We start from the raw sequence: 21,904 nt of genomic DNA, 5'->3' as shown, positions 1-21,904 counted from the left end.
GTGGTGATGTGAGCAGTGTGGTGGTGTGGAGCAGTGTGTGGTGGTGTGAGGCAGTGTGTGGTGATGTGATCAGTGTGAGGTGGTGTGAGGTGGTGTGAGCAGTGTGTGGTGGTGTGAGCAGTGTTGGGTGGTGTGAGCAGTGTGTGATTAGATGAACAGTGTGAGCGGTGTGAGCAGTGTGGTGTTGTGAGCAGTGTATGGTGGTGTGGGCAGTGTGTGGTGGTGTGAGCAGTGTGTGATGGTGTGAGGCAGTGTGTGGTAGTGTGAGCAGTGTGTGATGGTGTGAGCAGTGTGTGATGGAGTGAGCAGTGTGAGGTGGTGTGAGCAATGTGGTGTTGTGAGCAGTGTGTGGTGGTGTGAGGCAGTGTGTGGTGGTCTGGACAGTGTTTGGTGGTGTGAGCAATGTGTGGTCTGCTGATAAACAGTGTGTGGTGGTGTGAGCAGTGTGGTGGTGTGAGCAGTGTGAGGTGGTGTGAGCAGTGTGTGATGGAGTGAACAGTGTGAGGTGGTGTGAGCAGTGTGGTGTTGTGAGCAGTGTATGGTGATGTAAGCAGTGTGTGGTGGTGTGAGCAGTGTGTGGTAGTGTGAGGTGTGTGATGGTGTGAGCAGTGTGTGATGGTGTGGGCAGGGGTGGTGGAGTAAACAGTGTGTGGTGGTGTGAGGAGTGTGTAGTGGTGTGAGCAGTGTGTGGTGGTGTGAGCAGTGTGTGGGTGATGTGATCAGTGTGAGGTGGTGTGAGGTGGTGTGGGCAGTGTGTGGTGGTGTGAGCAGTGTCAGGTGGTGTGAGCAGTGTGTGATCGATGGAACAGTGTGAGGTGGTGTGAACGAGTGTGGTGTTGTGAGCAGTGTATGGTGGTGTGAGCAGTGTGTGGTGGTGTGAGCAGTGTGATGGTGTGAGCAGTGTGTGGTGAGTGTGAGCAATGTGTGATGGTGTGAGGCAGTGTGTGATGGAGTGAACAGTGTGAGGTGGTGTGAGCAGTATGGTGGTGTTGTGAGGCAGTGTGGTGGTGTGAGCAGTGTGTGGTGGTGTGAGCAGTGTGTGATGGTGTGAGCACTGTGTGGTGATGTGAGCAGTGTGTGGTGGTGTGAAAGTGTGTTGTGGTGTGGGCAGTGTGAGGTGGGGTATGGGCAGTGTGTGGTGATGTGAGCAGTGTGATGGTGTGGTGGTGTCTGGTGGTGTGAGCAGTGTGTGGTGGTGTGAACACGGTGTGTGATGGTGTGGAGCAGTTTGTTGGTGTGAGCGGAGTGTGTGGTAGTGTGAGCAATGTGTGATGGTGTGAGCAGTGTGTAGTGGTGTGAGCAGTGTGTGATGGTGTGAGCAGTTTGTGTTGGTGTGACCAGTGTATGGTATGTGTGAGCAATGTGATGGTGTGAGCAGTGTGTGGTGTGTGAGCAGTGTGTGATGGGTATAATCAGTTGTGGTGGTGGTTGAGCAGTGTGTGAGATGGTGTGAGCAGTGTGGTGGTGTGAGGCAGTGTGTGGTGGTGTGAGGCAATGTGTGATGGTGTGAGCAGTGTGTGGTGGTGTGAGCAGTGCGTGAGGTGGTGTGAGCAGTGTGTGGTGGTGTGAGCAGTGTGTGGTGGTGTGAGCAGTGTGGGGTGGTGTGAGCAGTGTGGATGGTGTGAGCAGTGTGTGTGGCGATGAGCAGTGTGTGGGTGGTGTGAGAGGTGTGTGGTGGTGTGAGGCGGTGTGAGGTGGTATGGGCAGTGTGTGGTGTGGTGTGAGCAGTGTGTGGTGGTGTGGAGCAGTGTGGGGGTGGTGTCATGAGTGTGAGGTTGTGTGAGGCAGTGTGTGGTGGGTGTGAGCAGTGTGTCATGGTGTGAGCAGTGTGTGATGGTGTGGAGCAGTTTGTGTTGGTGTAAGCATTGGGTGGTGATGTGAGCAGTGTGTGGTGGTGTGGGCAGTGTGGTGATGGTATAAGCAGTGTGTGGTGGTGTGAGCAGTGTGTGAGATGGGTGTGAGCAGTGTGTGGTGGTGTGAGCAGTGTGTGGTGGTGTGAGCAGTGTGTGGTGCTGTGAGCAGTGTGTGGTGGTGTGAGCAGTGCATGGTGTGAGCAGTGTGGTGGTGTGAGCAATGTTGGTGGTATGGGCGGTGTGTGGTGGTGTGAGCAGTGTGGTGAGTGTGAGCAATGTGTGATGGTTTGAGCAGTGTGTGATGGTGTGAGTGGTGTCTGGTGGTGTGAGCAGTGTGTGGTGGTGTGAGCAGTTTGTGGTGGTGTGAGCAGTGTGTGGTGGTGTGGAGCAGTGTGTGAGGGTGTGGGCAGTGTGTGGTGGTGTGGGCAGTGTGTGGTGGTGTGGGCAGTGTGATGGTGCATAAGCAGGTGTGTGGTGGTGTGAGCAGTGTGTGAGGATGGTGTGGGCAGTGTGTGGTGGTGTGAGCAGTGTGTGGTGGTGGTGGTGAGGTGTGTGATGGTGTGGTGGTGTGTGTGGTGGTGTGAGCAGTGTGGTGGTGTGGAGCAGTGTGTGGTGGTGTGAGGCAGTGTGTGATGGTGTGGGCAGTGTGTGGTGTGTGAGCAGTGTGGGGTGGTGTGAGCAGTGTGTGATGGTGTGAGGCAGTGTGTGGTGCTGTGAGCAGTGTGTGGTGGTGTGAGCAGTGTGTGGTGGTGTGGAGCAGTGTGTGGTGGTGTGAGGTGTGTGGTGGGTGTGAGGGAGGTGTGGTGGTGTGAGCAGTGTCAGGTTGGTATGAGCAGTGTGGTGATGTGAGCAGTGTGTGGTGGTGTGAGCAGTGTGTGGGTGGTGTGAGGCAGTGTGGTGGTGTGGGGGGTGTGTGGTGGTGTGGGCGTGGGGTGGGTGTAGACAGTGTGTGGTGGTGTGCAGTGTGTGTGGGCGGTGTGTGGTGGTTGTCTTGGGGTGTGTGGTGGTGTGGAGGAGGTGTGTGATGGTGTGAGCAGGGTGTGTGGTGATGGGGCAGTGTGGTGGTGTGGGCAGTGTGTGGTGGTGTGGGGTGTGTGGTGGTGTGAGGTGTGTGGTGGTGTGGGCAGTGTCAGGTGGGTATGGGCAGTGTGGTGATGTGGGCAGTGTGTGATGGTGTGGAGCGGTGTGTGGTGGTGTGGGCAGTGGGTGGTGTGTGATCGGTGTGTGGTGGTGTGAGCAGTGTGTGGTGGTGTGAGCAGTGTGTGATGGTGTGAGCACTGTGTGGTGATGTGAGCAGTGTGTGGTGGTGTGAAAAGTGTGTTGTGGTGTGAGCAGTGTGAGGTGGTATGAGCAGTGTGTGGTGATGTGAGCAGTGTGTGATGGTGTGAGTAGTGTCTGGTGGTGTGAGCAGTGTGTGGTGGTGTGAACAGTGTGTGATGGTGTGAGCAGTGTGTGGTGGTGTGGGCAGTGTATGATGGTGTGAGCAGTGTCTGGTGGTGTGAGCAGTGTGTGTGTGGTGGTGTGTGGAAGCAGTGTGTGGTGGTGTGGTATTATGTGTGGTGGTGTGGTAGTGTATGGTGGTGTAGTATTATGTGTGTGGTGGTGTGATATTATATGTGGTGGTGTGGTGCAGTGCTTTGAGGTGGTGTGAGCAGTGTGTGATAGTGTGAGCAGTGTGTGATAGTGTGAGCAGTGTGTGATGGTGTGAGCAGTGTGAGGTGGTGTGAGCAGTGTGTGATAGTGTGAGCAGTGTATGATGGTGTGAGCAGTGTGTGGTGGTGTGAACAGTGTGTGATAGTTTGAGCAGTGTGTGGTAGTGTGAGCAGTGTGTGATTGTGTGAGCGGTGTGTAATAGTGTGAGCAGTGTGTGATGGTGTGAGCAGTGTGTGATAGTGTGAGCAGTGTGTGGTAGTTTGAGCAGTGTGTGATAGTGTGAGCTAAGTGTATTAACCCAAATATATACAATTGCTACTGCCATGAGACGGGGGCTAATTCAGTATATCACTCGGTTCACAACCTTCCAAGCTTCTACGAGGAATTAACTTCTCGCAGAGAAAAAAAAATACATAAACCTATCCATGTTACATACATATGTGTGAAAACACTAAACTGAAGCAACTGCATCCTGGGGTTGAGCAGTTACTAAGGTCCTAGTCTTAAGTGCCTGACAGAAGAGTATATTATGTACATTGGTAAATTAAAATGATATTGTTCTCTACTAGCAAAACAAAAATATTACTGCCAATATTACTCAATGGTGGGAATAGTTAAATGTGACTCTTTCAGATAAGAAATAAATTTTAATTTATCCAACATAAGATTGAGTTCACTGAGAGTCAAAATAGAGCACTTGGTACATGGAATCATATCCGAAGTGAGATTTATATTCAATGCAAAATGATGATGGGAAGGCAAGGTTTTCAACGAACTACAGGTTATAGCGCAGTAATCTGGAGCCTTATATTAACCTTTCATAACTAATTGTTTACCACCATCTTGGCATCGTAAAGTGACGTTAGTTTCTTCAAGTAAGAGAGAAAAAAAATATATATAGATATATACTGAACATTATGTAGATGCGCATGAAACACAGTTTTCCTGGAAAATCGGTCTATAGTTACATTGTTTCAGCGCTGTGCGAACGTTAGTTTGTAAGGCTATTTGTAAGGCTTAAGGAGAATTTTCAAATACACATGCTGTGCATCCACTCGTGCTAACCCTGCACCAACCATACTTGCAATTAGTTTGTTTTTGTTAATAGATAGCTTGAACTGAAGTTTTCGTAGCATGCAAAATGCTTGGAAAAAGAAATGAATCATTCCAGTGTAGGCACTACGGTGGCCATATCCAAATTTCCAACAGGGGGGACATTTTTTCTATTTTTTTTTTGCGACACTTATTTTTTTAACCTAAATTAAGCATGTTTAATGATGAGTTGAAAATATATAAAAAGTTGTATAAAATATACTGTACAAAATATACTTAGAAGAATTGTTGTTTTGTCAAATATCACTATAATGTGATGAATGCTGAGGGCATATTAAGCTCTTCCTTACATTCCTTTAATACTCTGGCAAATATCTCATCGGGACCAGGTGACTTATTAGGCTTTAGTTTGCCTATTTGCTTACTAACATCATTACTAGTCACTACTATCTCTCTTAATTTGTTTTCTTCACTATCTCTGAATAGAGTTGGTGCCTCGGGTATCATGTTTAAATTTTCGGTGGTGAAAACTGTTGAAAAATATTTATTCAGATTATTGCTCATTTCTCCGTCATTATCAGTTAGCTCGCCGGTATCTGACTGTATTGGTCCAATCTTTTCTCGTGTTTTAGTTTGATACATTTGGTAGAATCCTTTGGGGCTTGTCTTTGCCTCCCTTGCTATCTTCACTTCAGTATTCATCTTAGCTTTCCTGATCTCGGACTTAACCCGACTGGCCAATACCTTATAACAATCCCGGAGGTAAATTTCGCCACGATTTATCCTTCTACCTATAGCCTTCCTTTGGCCAATAATGTTCTTTAAATAATTATTTATCCATTTAGGGTCATTCTTGTCTGATCTGAGTTTTTTGTATGGTATGTTCTGCCTTTCCGCATTAAGTAACTCATTGTTTAAATTGTCGTGAAACTCGGCAATCTCAGATCTCGTTATCATGTCGGTTTCAACTGTGAGGTCATCTGTCAGGTTCACGCCCAAGCGCGACACCCCATCCCTCAGCTGCCTCTTCAAACTATCAAAGTTTGCCCTTCTGAAATCTTGGACTTTTGTGGAATTTTCCTTACGTCTGCCCTGAAAATCTAACTGGAATTGAATTTCCTTGATGTGTTGTTATTTGAGTGATGTCATCTGCATGCATAATATATTCGTTACTATTCTAGTGGGAGGCGGGGTGTTACTTGTGTAGATAATATATAGGGTGGGGGAGAAGACGCTCCCCTGAAGGACTCTTCTCATGAGTGGGAAGGTCTCTCCTGTGTGTTGTCCTGCCCTCAGTCTGGCATTTCTGCAACTTTTCATTGTTGGTGGGAAGTCCGAGTTGGAGGATCCTATATTTTAGACCGTCATGCCAGACTTTGTCAAATGCCTTCGCTACATCCCGGAGAGTTAGATTATATTGTCTACCACTCGCCACGGCTTTGGCTATGTTTTCACATGCCAGGGCTATTACTGTTGTGGTGGACTTCCCTTTCCTGAACCCGAATTGTCTGCAGTTGACTCTGTTTGTTGTTTCTAGGTGATTTCTCAGACGGTTATTGATGATTTTTTCTAGGATTTTTCCAGGTACTTCGAGGAGGGAGATCGGTCTGTAGTTTAGTGGGACGGCGGGGTTCTTTCCTTTTTTTTGGTGTTAGGGTAATAATGGCCTCTTTGAATTTCGTTGGGAAGTAACCCGAGGCCAGGCAAGCGTTCATTGTGGTTCTCAGTCTCTCTATGGCCGGCTTGTTTATGTGGCTGAGGATCTCCTTGGTGATACCTGAATAACCAGGGGCTTTATTTTTGGTATTGGAGATGGCTGTGTTGAGTTCTTCCGAGGTGATTGGTTTGGACAGTGGGCTGTCCACTCTCAGATCCTCCAATATGATTTCAGGGGAAGGCTGAGTGCGGTGTGTCTAGCCCCGGAGCTCATCAAGGACGAGCTCCTCGTGGACATCATCAAATCCCCTATTCTCTTCATTTGTGATTCGGAAGATGTTCCTCCATATGTCCCTGAATATGGGTTCTTTCTCTTGGTCGTCATATATATTACTTCCTACGTGGTCAGTTATATATGTTGACTCGTTACGATTGCAAACTTTCAGTCTCTTAACTCGACGCCAGAACTCTCCTGGATCATTGTGTGTATGTTCAACTATTTCGGCCCATTTAAGGTTGCTTTGTTCCAGAGATCTTGTTTTTATTTCCTCCCGAATTCTTCTGTATGTATTGCAGCTTACGATATCCCAACCATGGGTCTCGGCTCTCTGTTGTAGCAGTTGGAACTAGTTTGTGAGGGCTATGAGTTCTGGAGTCTGTTGTGGGTGTGAGAGAGTTCTGTTGCGTTTGAGAGGTGTTGCCTCCTGGTAGGCTGTTTGTATGGCTTCACACCATGTGTTGATTTCTTCGTCTATTTTGTTCACTGGCTGATTGTCTATGGTCTGCAGGATTGTCATGTCCTTGGCCTCAAGTTCGGCTGTAGCTTTTTCGTTGAATAGTTCCCAGTCGGTCTGCTTGGCATATCCTCCGTGGTGGAGCTGGTATAGTTATTGGTGTTGCTGAGATGGTCATGATTATAGGTAGGTGGTCGCTGGAGGTTACAGGGCCTTGTTCAAAGAGATAGTTTTGGAAGCATCTGCCATTTGTTATTGCTATATCTGGAGTAGTGGCTGAGTTCCTACTGTAGAACGTGGGGAAGTCTGGGTCTATGAGTTGGGCTTTTTTGCTTGTTATGAAGCCAGCGAGGCCTCTTCCAATATTGTTAGTTGTCCTCTTACCATCTAGTAGAGGATTTCTGGCGTTCATGTCTCCAATGATGTAGGTTGGGTGGTGGTATGATAGGAGTCTGTGGAAGTCCCCGAAAGGCAGGTAGTCCCTGCGTGGTGGGAGGTAGGTTGTGGCTATTATGATTGGTCCTGTGGTCAAGTTGATCGAACAGCGAGAGTTTCAGAGGTGAAGTCGTCTATGATTCTGTGGTGGACATCTCTTTTTATGGCAATGGCCACCCCGTCATTTGGTTCCTCTGATAGATTGGATTTATGTATCCTGTAACCAAATATTTTCAGTTCCTCAGCTGCCTTTTGGCCGTGTAAGTTTATGAGTATAATATCTGCGTCAACTTGGTTGTATTGGCTGGACAAACTGAATTTATTAGTTCTCCAGTGGAGGACGTTATGTTGCATTATTTTCACTGCCTTACGTAGCGAGTCCATTGTATCTTGTTTTTGGTTTTGGGAGGATCCCTCGGATTCATGGTTTGTTCACTGTGCGTCCATTCCTCAATTTTTGTATCCTCCCAACGGATGACTTTTTGATGCAGTTTGTTAAATCGACCTGTTTTTGTTTAATGGCCTCGTGGATGTCCGCCTAGGAAATGAGGTGGCAGTACTTCCATTTCATCTTGTAATCAAATACTCCTTTAGCGACCTCATCACGTGTACAGTCCTCGTTGATGTGGTCTGGTACGTGGATGCGTAGATTCAGGTCTTTACCTGATAGATCGCTTGGAGTCTGAGAGACAGGTATCATCTCCGGTGTGGGTACTTGTGCATCCACACCAGAGCCCACTGTTGTCTCCTCTGTGCTAGTTGGAGTTTGGGGGACAAGTATCATCTCCGGTGTGAGTACTTGTGCATCCACATCAGAGACCACTGTTGTCTTCTCTATGCTAGTTGGAGTCTGAGAGATATGTGTGGGTGGCAGGATAAAGAGGCATGTGGCACAGGGCGAGGCAGAGCGAGCAGGGATGGTGGAGGGGAGGCAGGGTGTGACTCGGCCCGGGAGGAGGGTGGGTGTGAGGAGGGCACTTGAGATTGAGGAAGAGCAGGGCGCAGCAGGGCGGGGCGGGGCACAGCGGGGCAGGATGGGGCGCTGGGTGGGTAGGAGGGGTTGGTGAGGCAGGCAGAATGTGGTTGCCGGGATGCCTACCCATTAGGGTGTGTCATAGGAGGGAAGATCAGCTAAAACTAATGGCCCATCACTTTTTTGGTAGATTTTAGTGTATATAAACAGAAAATAATTTCAGTTTCAATATTTTGCAACCTTTTGCTAGGTAAATTTTAGCGTGAAATTTATCGAAAATCTAACGTACAGCTGCATTAGTGCATTACAATTAAATAGTGAACATTGCTTTCTGACTTCATTCTTTAACAACCCAACTAACAATATTTTTTTCTGTTTCAGATTCTGATGCATTTATAAGTTGATAAAGTTTGCGATGGCTGCTTGTGTCAGGACGAGGAACCAAAAATCCAGCCATCTCAGTCACTATCTTGGGTCTGGGAGAGAGCTCCTGAAGTCGGAGTTGCCTACATTGAGAGATGCTTTGAGATACGGTGTTTTAATCAGGCAAATCAGTGAAAAGAACCAAAGAACTTACACAAACAAAGACATTGCCAGTGATATGACCAAAGCTGTCTTGGCACAGTGCACTCTGGCTAACGCTCAGTTCAAGCCTCCAGTCATAACAAGTCAGAAGAAGATTAGTGAGAGACTGCTAGCCAGTTGGGAAAAGGCAAGAGATATCTCTCTTGGGAGAGGAAAACTTGCAGTTAAGGACAGCTTTGCCAAGCAACTGGACCAGTTATTTGACATAATTACTTGCAAGTGCCCAATTGTTCTCTGTCCTGAGTTTGGATGCGATTGTGACTGTAAATCCGAGGCCCACATCTCCTGTATTTGCAAGCGTGAACTGAAGATTCCTGTGATCGAACTGGCATTTGTCAAAGCACAGAGAGAGAAGACTGGCAGTATAGGGGCTCTCATGATTTCTAGCCAAGATATTCCGGAGTCCAAGAGACAGGGGGCTGCCACAGAGAGACAGAAGAGGAGAAGAGTTGCCGAGGAAAAGAGACTTGAGAAGGCCCAGGGTGAGGTAAAAAAGGTCGATGATTGGAGTCAAGCTGATTCAGAGTTTAATGACTTCCCCATGGCTGATCCGGAGTGCTGACCAGGAGAATGGTGACTTTGTCCTAACCCAGAAAATAATGATCCCAAACCTTCCAGGCATAAGATTCGAAATAGAAAGATATCCCGAGCATAGCTCTGGCCAGCATGCGACACCACACTGGTCTCAGAGAAACTGCAGAGATAGCAACAGCTGCCTGGATTGACGGTGGTTTGATAACACCTGATGATGTTCACCTGGTGATAGATCATAACAAAGTAAGGAGAGCTCAGGAGAAACTTGTCAGTAACCTAGAAGAGGATTTTGATAAGGGGATAAGAGAAAATGGAATCAATTGTTTGTTCTTTGATGGGAGAAGGGATGACACTAAAGTGTTCATGAAAGTTGGAGATTCTGACAAGTCGTTCCCTGCCATGGTGAAGGAGGAACACTACTCCTGCTGCAGTGAACCAGGAGGGAAGTATTTGTGGCATTTCACTCCAGAGAAAGATGACATCAGGAAACCAGCTGAGATAGTGGCAGATAACATTGTGAACTGGCTCAGAGAGAGGAACGTAGACCAGACCCTGCAGGCCATTGGAGGGGACAGCACCAACACGAACACAGGGTGGCAAGGGGGGTCATACAGTGGATAGAGCGGAAGATTGGGAGGAAGCTGGTCTGGATTGTTTGTGACCTCCACACCAATGAGTTGCCACTCAGACATCTGATCCAGGAGCTGGATGGCAAGACTCTTTCAAACAACAGATGGTCTGGTCCTCTTGGCAAGATGCTGGACTCTGCCACTGAGTTAGAAATAAATCCGAGCTTTGAAAAAATCACAGTTGGCCCTCCACTCGTTGAGCTTGCACATACTGTCATTGACGACCTGAGTACTGACCAGTACTATGGTTACATGATTTGCAGTGCCATCAAAACTGGGGTCATGCCTGATAGACTTGCTTACCTGCAGATAGGTCCAGTCTCACATTCTAGGTGGCTCACAACGGCTCTCAGGTTCTGCAAAATTTGGGTCGCTCATCATAAACTGAAAGGGAACCAGCTTCACAACCTGAGACTTATTGTCCAATTCATCGTGAGTGTCTACTTGCCAAATTGGTTCAACACCAAGGTCAAGTCATCGTTCTCTGAAGGTCCGAGGCATGTTCTCTTCCAGCTTGAGCTCCTGAGGAGTCAGCCAAGGAAGGTTGTTCAGATTGTGGAGCAGACTGTGAGGAGATCTTCCTGGTATGCTCATCCCGAGGCAGTTCTGCAGACAATGCTCTGCAGTAAGGATGAGGAGGAGAGAAGATGGCAGTCAAAAAGATCTTGGATATGAGACTTATGAGAGGATCTGGGCATGACGAATCAGTTGGTGACGATTCCTTCAGGGTCAGGAAGACTCCTGAAGTCAATCTAGGTGCCAAGACCCTCACTGATCTCATAGATCTGGATAACATCCAGGCTGGCAGTGAGCCCCCTCTTACCTGCAGCCTCACCAATGTTCAAGTCAGAGCTTTCCTGGACAACCCCATGCATGTCCCTGCCTGGCCCTCGCACACCCAGAGTATAGAGCGTTGTGTACAGCAAGTGAGCGAGGCCAGCAGTCACGTGTACAGCCAGGAGAGGAGGGAAGGCTACATCCGAGCTCAGGTGGTCAGCAGGGAGGTGATGAGTAGAAACAGAAGCAAGAAAGACATGTTCTCTATGGTGTGCAGCAACACCGGGTCGTAGTAGTAAAACCGGTTTTTGTATTTGATGATTTTGTTTTCTAAAGGAATATTAAATTTAATAAATGTGTCAAGATCATTCGTTTCACTATTCTGGATCATTTTCATCCTAATAAATTAACCTGATACATTTACTTTACTTTAAATAAGCTATTTAGTGGTGTTGGTAAAAGGGTGGGAATACTGAATTTTCATAAGATTTCAAGTTAAAATTTACCTAGCAAAAATTAAAACTTGTCAAATCTGAAGATATCACATGATTCTGCACATAGAACTACATCATTAATACCATGGGCCGATTTTTCAAACTCAAAAAAAAAAAATTCGCCTCCGTATGACACACCCTACTACCCATAGTTCCCCACCCCCCATAGCTGGTCGCTCACCTACCACCTTATTTGTTTAGTTCTATACATAAAGGGTAACTTATTCACAAATGCGTGAGTACAGGCGTGTGAGGCAGTATGTGTGACCTCACACTTTGTTATTCACATTTACGTGAGAAGTATTCAAGCACATTGCGTATTTGGTTCTGATAATGTAATTGAAATACTGTGTAACATTCAGTGCCATAATATCCTGACAACGGGGGTTAATTATTATGACCCGTTGTAAACTACTCTGCAATCCTCTTGCGCTACCGCTCACAGGATGAGTGTGGGGTGCACAATAAAGTAGCCGCAAAATCAAATAAAAAAATCAATCACCTACCACATCTCACAGTACTGTACAATATATTCACCAAACAGAATGACAATCATCAAGACTAATTAACATCAAATTCAACCTCAATGTTCTCTTAGTAATTAACACAAGAAAATTTTCACTTTCTAACTCTTATTATAACACTGGGCTGCATTTGAAAAAAAAATTCATGAGGTGCGGGGTTTCTTAGCTGATTCTTTATGTATTTTGCGTGCTGATTCCAAAAATGCCATTCATTTTGACCAATCAGGTCAGATTTTTATGCTATGGGAATTAGGAAAAAATCGAAATTCTTAAATATGATGTCAAAATTTTTATGCAAAATATATCATAAGAAATGTAACCACAACACACAGGACCAAAATATGTCAACTACATAGATGCCTTTACAGTAAGACATGCATAAATGGCTGTCGCAGATAATTTCTTTGGTGGTTGGTGTCTGGGGCGTCCCGTTTCAGACACCAACAGTAGTCGGCGAGCATGTTGATATCCCAGCGACCCTGGTACCGCTCCTCCATTACACGGATATCTTGATGGAAGCGTTCTCCTTGTTCCTCACTCACATCACCACAGTTCTCTGGAAAGTAGTCCAAGTGGGAGCTGAGGAAGTGCATCTTGATGGACATGCGTGCACCAAGAACTTTGTAGCTCAGAAGTAGGTCCTCAACAACTCGTCCATACTCTGGACTTCTGTAGTTGCCAAGAAAATTGGAGACAATAGACTTAAAGGCATGCCAGGCTTTCTTCTCATTTACATCCATGCTGCAATCAAACTTGGGATCTTTGAAAAGCTCTCTTCCTGTTTATACCTGAAATGTGAACGAAAGATTTAGTATCAAGATAGCATAACATATTAAATTACAGATATATTTAAGAATGCATGAACATACTGCATTTGATATATTAGTATTGATGTATTAGTATAACTCACCCTGAAGGTTTGTCATGCAGAAGTAACAGTCCGTGGTATGATCTCTGCCTTCCCTCCATACCATAGGAATGCCAAATGGTAGACGTTGAATTTTCTTGTTGCTCCAGCGCCGCAGATTTTCAACACATGTTTTGCAGCACATGTGAGGGGCAAAAGCTTTATCTTGGTCTCCAAGTTTCATTCCAAAGTATGCATGATATAAGTTTTTCACTAGGGGAGTAATGGTGCACTGTCGGTCTGTCATTGTTACACAACCGCACACATAGCACACGGCGGACATTTAAATGGCCGGCGAGCACGTGGGTGTATTTAAATGCATCGTAAGGGCATTAAAACTGACCGAAATCTTTTCTGTGAGGCTTGCCAATGTCTCGGATGATTTTTTTAATGAACGAATATGAGGACCCCATTTTGAGCGAAAAATGCCAATATTTTACCTGAATCTCCGCTTAAAATGCTATAGCACAAAATTCTGACCTGATTGAGCAAAATGGATAACATTTTTGAGATCAGCATGCAAAATACACCCATAAAAGCTTAATAATACACAAACCTCAAAAACTATGCAGGGCAGTGATTATTTATCAACACAAAATAAATATATGTTAAAACTACGTTTTGGTAGTGTGAAAGAGTGATTAAGGCGCGTGAGACGGATATTTAGAAAATATCTAAACCGCTGTCACCATGTAACAAATTTTATGTACCAAATTTTACTGTAACATATTTTATGTAACAAATTACTCTTTCTTAATAAGAGAGGGATGAATTAGGACTCGGTTACTGTATATATTGAATACTTTATATTAGGGTTTAACAGTTACACTTCAAAATAATAAACCTATTTTCCTAGCTAATTAGAGGGGCCACTTATCTCACAACAAATGGGAACTTAAGGATTTACCAAATAGAATACAGCTGCCATGTCGCCACCACAACGTCCCACACCTCTCTACACAAAATTCCAACACAGACTCTGCTTTTCAAACTGCGTCAGCCCACAAGGGATGCCACAACTTTCATGACGTCACGCCTCATAGGATTTCTCATTGGTCGAACACAGGCCTAAGGCCTTCATATTATTGGCTCGAAATTGGCGGGAACTCTCAGGTGGCGGTAACACAAGACATTGGTACTATATGCTGTATATATATATATATATATATATATATATATATATATATATATATATATATATATATATATATATATATATATATATATATATATATATATATATATATATATATATATATATATATATATATATATATATATATATATATATACGGTTTCGTTGCGGAATCTGTTATTTTTCAAAATGACTAGCATGCAGATTGGTTAATTTTGCTAAATAACTTGTAGAGAACCTAAACTAACCTAACCTAGGACAGCGAATAGTCCAAAGTTAAAAAAAGAAAGGACCACTTAACTGTGTAACAAGCTACACGAGCCATCCTAACCTAACCTAACCTTATTCAACAGTAAAGTTAGGTTAGTGTAACCGCCTTTGTTAAGGACGGTCGGGTGATGGGCAAGTCGAAGGGAATGATTAAAACCCACCTATTGACGCACTCAATATTTATTGATAAGGTACATAATTTGTTAGTCTCACACAATTTTATCTTAACTATATATGGGCATTAAACGTAGTGACATAATACAAAGTACATAACTCTATTAATCTTAGTTGCGTTTCAATCCACATTGTCTCATTGCTTCAGATAAAGTAGAAAACGAGTAGGCACCGTATTCTATAACATCACGTTACTACAAGCATAACACAGTGCAAAATTTTTTTGTTTATGTTGATTTTGATATGTTTCTTTACTAATTTAGACATGCTGATTATGAATCTGCCATTGGTTTTGCCATGCTATCAATATTTTTTGAAAAATTAACAATATCACTCTTTTTCTCAATTTTAATGCAATTATTTGGGATTTCTGTTAAAAATCACAGCGATTTCAAATGCTGACTTCTCATCTTCTGAAGAGGGCGAAGATGTTGACTTTAATGTAGCAGACTCAAGCAAATCCCCACATTTTCCTAATCAGCAAAAACTGGATGACTTAGTCAGGGATTTAGGTCTTACCAAGGAAAATGATGAGGTTTTGACATCTAGTCTCAAGGAGGGGAATTTACTAGATCCTAGTTGCAAGATTAGTACATACAGGAAAAGGCATCTAACTCTTACACCTTTCTTCAAAGTTTTGGAACTCAATTTGCTGTGTTACTGCTCTGATGTCAATGGCCTTTTTGGCCAAATAGGCACTGAGTACAGCCCATATGATTGGCGTCTGTTGTTTTTTTTTTTAAGGGCATTAGCCCACCCGGGCACGTGTCATTTTTAATGACCCACCCACATCAAGGCCTGGGGGGCAAAAATATAATATAATATAATAATAATAATAATAATAATAATAATAATAATAATAATAATAATAATAATAATAATAATAATAATAATAATAATGTATTTAATCAATAACAATTATAATAAAAGAAAATAATAATAATAATAATAATAATAATGATAATACCCCCTGTAATAATAAAGAGCCATGACGCTTGACCTGACGCTTGACCTGACGCTAGCCTGGCCTTGTCTTGTCGCCTCCCTGCCGCGTCCAGCCGGGTTGTTGCTGCTGCCCCCATCTTATAATCCCTCACGCAAGCGGTGTTTAGCCACTGCATCTGTTCTCTCCTCCTAAAATTCACTTCAATCCTCCCTTTATTCTTCTCCTGAACCTCCTTCCCCCCTGTCACTAGCATTTTTCGATTCGATTCGACCCTGCAATTGTGTGTAAATGAGGCAGAAAGTCAGATCAGCAACCTGGGACTTGGTCACAATTTTTGTGATGCCATATGGCAGCAGGGTCTACCATTAGACAACACATTACGCTTCCAATATCTTCCCAAATGGTAGTACCTCCCTGTTTGATAGCTGCCTACTACCTACTACCTACTAATTGACAGCACAACAAAAAGTCTTAAGGTTGTGTTGCTTCACAATGGGAATACACTTCCATCAATTCCGGTAGGTCATTCAGTTCACATGAAGGAAGACTATGAAAATGTAAAGATTTTGTTGGACATGCTCAACTCTACCAGAAACAATTGGGATGTATGTGGAGACTTTAAGATGATAGGTTTCCTGCTTGGACTAAAAGGTGGCTATACCAAGAATTCTTGTTTTCTCTGTTTATGGGATAGTAGAGCAGATGACAAACACTATGAGAGAAGAGATTGGCATGTCAGAAGCAAATTTACTCCTGGTGCACACAATTTATGTAACAATGCTCTTATTCAAAGAGAGAAGATATTGCTGCCATCACTTCACATAAAGCTAGGGCTTGTGAAGCAGTTTGCAAAGCATTAAGCCTAGAAAGTATCGCCTTTAAACATGTCCGCTTAATGTTCCCAAAATTGTTTGAGGCCAAAGTCAAAGGTGGCATCTTCATTGGACCACAAATTAGGCAGATGTTGGCATCTAAAGAAATGGAAGACAAAATGTCATCTGTTGAAAAAAATGTCTGGCAAGCATTTTGGCTTATAGTACATGGGTTTCTGGGCAACCACAAGTCTGAGAATTACAAAGAGATGGTGGAAAATTTAATTGTATGTTATAGAGAACTTGGCTGCAGAATGTCACTGAAGTTACACTACTTGCATTTTTTTTTATTGGGCACCCCCCCCCTACATCCTGTGTAAGGTGAAGCGCAGAAGCGTTTACAGCGCCAAACAGGGAAGCATGCTTGCCTTTATGTCTCATGAGTTATGGGCGTAGAAGCCTGAAGAGTCATTGGTTTTTATGTCATCAAGTTATTGGAAGCTCCAACAACTTTCTCTGAATACGAATTTGCAACTTTCGATTTACAACAGGTAGCAACATTACTGCTAGGTGAACAGGGACCAATGAGGGGTAGGAAGTATGTTCAAACAGCTTTTCCACCGTCCCGGGAATCGAACCCGTGACGTCTCGCTTGCGAGGCAAGAGCGGTACCATTCTACCATCTTCTACCATCGGCGCCCCCACTACTTGCATTCACACTTGGAATTCTTCAGAACAAACTTGGGACACGTGAGTGAAGAGAATGGTGAACGGTTTCACCAGGACATACGAACTATGGAGAAGAGATATTAGGGGACATGGGATGAAGCTATGATGGGTGACTACGTGTGGAGTGTGATTCGGGATGACCCTAAAGAACACAAAAGAAAATGCCGTTCAAGAGTTCATTTTTAGCATAGTTTATTGTTCGATTTCATTAGTAACAAGTGTAGAAAAGGAATGTGTTGTTTTTGCTTTCAATATAACAAAATTGTGTTCTCGTTTCATTTATTTCATTAGCAAATGTGATGTATATCAACATTTCATCTTCTGATTACTGGTTAAATTTCAGAGAAGATAAGAAATTAATTGCTAATTTCTGATAAAACTATTGATGCTGTAAAAAAGAGTCATATTTGGAATCAGCGTACTCGAAAACAAACAGTATAGAAAAAGTAAAAAATTCAGATAAAAACAACTTTCCCTAAAATTTATTGCACAGTGATTAGTCCAGAATATTTCAGTACTGAGGGGTACGTCAATTATGTAGGCTGTGCTTACAAGCGCGGGTCAATGTAAATCGGTATGGTGTTCCAAGAGACAATAGTACTTTTACTTTTATCCTCTTCGCCACTGATCGGCTTGTTAGCCGCTTGGGCGATCGGTCACGTCTCTTTTCCTTTATATTCTTCACCAAAAGGTCGGCTCGCTAGCCGCCCGGGCGATCGGTCACGTCTCTGTCACGCACTGTTGGCAAATACTGGGCATGCACCGGCTCCTGAATGTACCTGAACCCGCTCCAGTGTTGGTCAAGTCTTCTCTTGAAAGAGCTCACACTCGGTGCCGTCACAACACTCTCTGGTAGATTGTTCCAAGAGTTTACAACCCTCACTCCGAAAAAGTTTGCCCTCACGGTTTTCTGGACTTGCGGCTTCTTCAATCTTGAGCTGTGACCCCTTGTGGGGCGAGCGTCCGCCAGCTCCAAGTAAGGACACTCAACTGAGTAGTGCCCCCTGAGATGCTTATAAACCTCAACTAGGTCCCCCCTTGCCCGTCTGTAGTATAAGCTAGGCAAGTTCAGGCGCTCCAATCTCTCAGGGTAGCTGAGATGCCGAAGTGCAGGCACCAGTTTGGTGGCCCTCCTTTGAACATTTTCAACCAACTGACAGTCCCTAGCATATCTCGGGGACCAGATGGGGTGACAGTACTCCAGATGGGGAAGCACTTCACTCCTGAAGATCGTCACGAGGGACGGACCGTCTAGATATCTGAACGACCTTCTTATAAGACCCAATAATTTATTTGCCTGATTTACCTTCTTCTCACAATGGCCCGAGAACTTCAGCTCATTGTCAACATACACACCTAGGTCCTTCTCACACACAGTCTCAACTAGTACATTTTCTTCATCCCGTTGGGACATATGGTACGCCTCCTTACCGTTGGTACGCCCCAGGTGCATCCTCTTACACTTCGTGACATTGAATCTCAGCAGCCATTCCTTCGACCATTCCTGGAGCCCACAGAGGTCCTTCTGCAGCTCTTCACAGTCCGCTTGGTTCTTAATTTCCCGAAATAACTTGCCATCATCGGCAAACATTTGTATGGAGGAGTGTACAACGTCAGGCATATCATTTATGAAACAAACAAACAACAGCGGGCCCAATACACTACCCTGCGGTACCCCACTTGTTACAGGTACAGATGACGATTTCGTGCCATTAATCACCACACATTGCTTGCGGTCATGTAGAAAGTCTTCTATCCACGCTAGGACATTTCCCCGAATTCCGTACCCTTCCAGTTTGATTTTCAGCCTTTCGTGGGGTACACTGTCGAAAGCCTTGGCAAAATCTAGGTAAATATTGTCGATATTACCACCCCGTTCTAGAATATGGGTCCAAATATCCAATACCTTGAGCAATTGTGTCAAGCAAGAGCGCCCCGGCATAAAACCGTGTTGGCAATCTTTTACAAGGTTGTTTCGTAGTAGATGTTCCATCGCTGCATCTCTGATAATACTCTCAAGTACTTTACATATTATGCTGGTCAGGCTCACCGGTCTATAGATGTTCGTGAAGTGCCTATCGCCCTTCTTGAAGATAGGACTCACATAAGCCACTTTCCATTCACTGGGGACCATTTGTTCATCCAGGCATTTACAAAACAGAATCTTCAGGGGCTCTGCAAGCTCGTTGCACAGCTCCCTTAGCACTCTAGGATGCACCATGTCAGGTCCAGGACTCTTATGGACCTTTAGCCTGGACAGTTTATTTCTAATACCCTCTTCTGTGAACACAATGTGGGTCAGTGCTGTGTCGAACCGTCTGTCCTCAAACGCAGGAAGGTTAGTTGCATCCTCTCTTGTGAACACTGAGGAAAAGAAGCTGTTCAATGCCTCAGCTTTATCCTGGTCAGAATCTGCGTAACTACCATCTTCAAGCCTCAGGTCTGATACTCCTACTCGCGTTTTCAATTTCGACTTTGCATAGCGGTAAAACGCCTTTGGGTTTGACTTGACCTCGCGTGCAACCAGCCTTTGGAACTCCTTTTCAGCCCTCCTACACTCTATCTTTGCTTGGTTTCTGGCTCTTGCATACATCCTCCTGTCTTGCTCATCGTTTGACCCAACCCACGTCTTGAATTTCTGGGTTTTCTTCTTAATTTTGTCGACCGCCGCATGGTTCATGTGTAGGGATCCCCTCGTATTCCTAGAAGCACTGGGTTTGGTCTTGGGTATATATTTATCGATCAAATGGGTCATTTTACTAGTTATGATATTCAGCGTAGTGTCTGCGTTCTTGTACCTTAATAAGTCAGGCCAGTTGATACCCCTCATCTCTTCCCTCATCCCATTGTAATTTCCCTTGTAATATTTGCACCTTGGCCTGACCTTATCTTGAACTAGGTAACAGTTAAATCTGAATGACAACACTGTATGGTGACTGGTGCCAACTGGGGCAAGGTGTTCCAGTTTGGCCACCATACCCTCCTCGTTTATGATGAGGTCAAGTGGCTTGGGTGTTTGCTCCCCTCTGTAATGTGTCGGGTCTCTCACATGTTGGAACAGAAAATTATCTCTCAGAGTTTCTACAAAAAGAGTAGCAGGATTATTCAAGTCATTCGGGGTTGACTCGTTTCTCCAGTCGATGTCGCCATAGTTAAAGTCCCCCATGATAAGGAGGTGGCTGGGGTTGAGCATCGCCGCATTGTTTATTAAGGTTCTTAAGTTCCTTTGATTTAGTGGGCCACAGTTCGGGGATCTGTAGATACACCCGACGATAAGTAAGTCCCCTCCCTTTAATTTAATTTTACACCACTTGGACTCTTCAAAAACATCCTCTCCCTGTACCCTCGCCTGGCTGGCTCTAAGGTCTTGCCTAGCGTAGATAACCACACCCCTCCTGTAGGATTCTTGAGTTAGGTTCGTAAATGAGTCATATCCAGCAATACTGAACTCACATTCCTCTGGGTCGATTCTCCTGTTCTTGTACAACAGTTCTACAACTCCTACAATATCTGGTTGGTGTACTCTTAGTAGTGTTTCAAACTCCTCTCTCTTATCAAGGAACGTGTCAGTATTAGTGTACATGACATTCAAGCCAGAATTTGTTCTCGGTAACGTCTCTGCTCTTAGTAATAAACCCGCTCCACCCACATTCTCAGAAGCTGCAGCATTTGCTAAGTACACTGTATTTTGCAGGGTGTGGTTAAAAATGTCATTGTTTACACGGCGCTCGTTCCCTCCTATCCGGTAGGCTGAGCTGGTGCCGCCTCCCGGGTGGGGGGTTGAGTGGGTGGAGGGTGCACTGCTGCCCCCTGGCCCTGTGTCGGCACACTTGTTTCCACTACCCTCCCCCTGAGTATAACCCATGTGCACCTGTCCCCGTTCCTCCTCGACTCCTCCCTCTTCTGCTTCAAGTCCAGCAGGAGCTTCTTGTGCTGTTCCCTCTGCATTACCGTGCGGTCTGGGTGAATAAATACATCCCGAAATGCCTCGCTCCTTGCTAAGTTTTTTGCCTGCCGGATAACTTGCCATTTTTCCTCCTCACTCCCTAGTGTGATCCTGAGGGGGCGAGGCTTAGCCCACTGCTTTTGTCCCAGTCTCCTCACATCCTGAGGGGTTGCTGGAATCTTCAGAACCTCTGTGCAAATATTTTGAAACAGCACCTTGTCGTGTGTTTCCTTACTCACAGTTCCCTCTGCCTGGCTCTCTGGGACTCCAAAAACTATTACATTGTTCCTGCGCTGGAGCCGTTCCTGGTGTTCCTCCTCTCCCCTAACAGTAGGTGCGTTAATTTTCATTTCTTCGACACACTTTTTCAGAGTCCCAATCTGCTGTAGAACCTTTACTGATTCTGCATTACTCTCCGCCCCCCCCACCCGTGGCCCTCCTAATACGTCCGCATAGCTCCTCTTAGCAACCACCTCCATATTCTATTAGCTACTTCCTCAGTCTTAGCAAGGATCTCTTTCCCAACTTGCTCCAGTTTGTCAACCAGCAGGGCTCCTGCTTCATCTATTTTCGTCCCTAGAGAACTCGTTCCCTTATGGATTGCAATCGCTTCATTCACCTTGACTATGCAGCCAGAGCAATACCAGCAACAGCCATCATGCTTTACGGCAGTTAGTAACTTCCTAAACGTTGCATTAGTTAGGCCTGTATCCTCCATATCCGACGTCTCCCTGCAGTAATCACATATCAAACTCATGGTTGTTGTTGTTGTGGGGGGGGGGGTGCAGACTGTGTATAAATCTACACCTATTTCAAAAAAATAAAGAGAGAAAAAGTACTTAGCTACTCTCTGTTGCCTATAGAGTTGTCGTCTGCGACTGCGTACACTGTATCTCCCTGTGAATGGTGTATTGTAGGCACAGTTTCAGTCCTTGAGAAAGCACACAATCAAAATAAAATTTAAAGTCTCTGTGGCACCTATGACACGACTTGGTTTCAGCTGGCACGGTGCCTTTCCACCTTGCCTGCTAGTGAGCGCTCACTTTAAGTTATTTACAACTTCAGCGGTCACTGATGACACTATG

The sequence above is a fragment of the Homarus americanus genome, unplaced genomic scaffold, assembly GCF_018991925.1.
Source record: "Homarus americanus isolate GMGI-L3 unplaced genomic scaffold, GMGI_Hamer_2.0 scaffold15667, whole genome shotgun sequence".
Lineage (NCBI taxonomy): Eukaryota > Metazoa > Arthropoda > Malacostraca > Decapoda > Nephropidae > Homarus > Homarus americanus.
The sequence above is the reverse complement of the archived record's forward strand: the minus strand, read 5'-3'. Positions refer to the sequence as shown.